Here is a 1,579-nt window from a genome sequence, read left to right as displayed (position 1 = left end):
AATAACCAGTGGAAAGGGAAAATTCTATGGTTCAACCCTTTTTATCTGTTGAGTTTTTATGTAAGGTTAAACATTACTCTTGACAAAATGATGATACAGATTTTTACTGCTCAGCGTCTATAAATAATAAAAAGGGGGTGCAATAAAACACATCATGTAAGGGGGATGTGGACAGGGTCAAGTGGTATGAACCTACAGTGAAGCGGTTGAATGGTGGGTTGTAATTTTAAATTGTAGTTTTGATTATGTAGTACTTGTGCCTGCTCATTTTGGCATTCAATTTTTCTCAGACATATATGTTTGTAAACATGTTCTATGGAACATCTGAAACTTGTTCTGTGCTTAGAACATGCAGTTAAAGAGAACTAACCTTCTATATCATACACATCTGTGACATTCAGGCCCACCAAACAAATTTTGGTTCCCTGTTCCATGAAACTGACTTCCAAGCTATTGCTAGGAAAGGGTATGAGCACAGGCACGCAAGGAGAAAACCTGGAAGGCAAAGGAACACTTTGACATGCAACTAGCATGAGACAGAAAAAATTCTACAAATATATCAAAAGATCCTGCAATTATGTCAGGTAAAGTATAGGTCCCCTACTGCATGTAGAAGGCAATCTAGTTATGGATAATGTGGAGAAGACTCAAGTATGTAATGTCTTTTTTACTTCAGTCTCTGGGCCAGTGCTGGCAGGGACTCTTAGCAGGCAGGCCAACCTGAACCAAGTACCACAGCAGACACACCTGCTAGACTAAGCCCCAGCTAGTGAATGCTCCCTAGTTTAGGAGCAGCAGGCATCCTGATTGGCTGCTGGGAGCACCACCTAGGCATTGAACACCAGCTAGGGCCTGGGTCTGCAGCCTAGTCAATAGTTCTGCAGTGGCAAGGCTCTCCTTGTTCCTGCACTCTGATTCTCCTGACCCCTTTGGATTGCTTCCTGGGTTGGTACACTGCATCTAACCCCCAGATCCTGATGCTGGATTGGTTCATGGGCTCTGCTTCTGGATCTCCCTCTGGCTTTGGTATACAGCCCCTACCCTTTGACCCATCCCAGACCCTGCTTTTCCTCAGTGGCCTAACCATTAGGCAAGATTGTCTATGTCCCAGTCCCATACAGCTTAACTGGCCTTACATCAGTCCGCAGACCAGGAAGAGGAATGGTCCCCTCCTGGGTCACAGCTGCAATCAAGTACTGGACAGCTCAAGTCCTTGACCTAAAAGTCCAAGTGCTTTCCCTCAGCAGCCTAACCATTAGGTCAAACTGCCTGTGTCCAGTACCTTACATAAGGTCAGTTACCAGATGAGTTAAGTTTACAACAAAGATAGGAAAGTGGATAAGCAGGCTAGAGTACTGGAAGAACAGGTTAGGGATTATTTAGAGATGCTGGGTATTTTTAGATCAGAAGGTCTGGCAAGGATACAGAATACTGAAGGAACTGACTGAGATCATTTTGGAGCCAGCAGCTATTATCTTTGGAAATTCATGGAAGTTAGGTTTTTGGTTGTAGCTATGTTGGTCTAAGGACACAGGCAGGCAAGGTTCTTTGGGTAGATGTGATATCTTTTATTAGCCCG

This window comes from Crocodylus siamensis, chromosome 2 (assembly GCF_052110815.1).
Source record: "Crocodylus siamensis isolate JL-2025a chromosome 2, ASM5211081v1, whole genome shotgun sequence".
NCBI lineage: Eukaryota > Metazoa > Chordata > Crocodylia > Crocodylidae > Crocodylus > Crocodylus siamensis.
The sequence above is the reverse complement of the archived record's forward strand: the minus strand, read 5'-3'. Positions refer to the sequence as shown.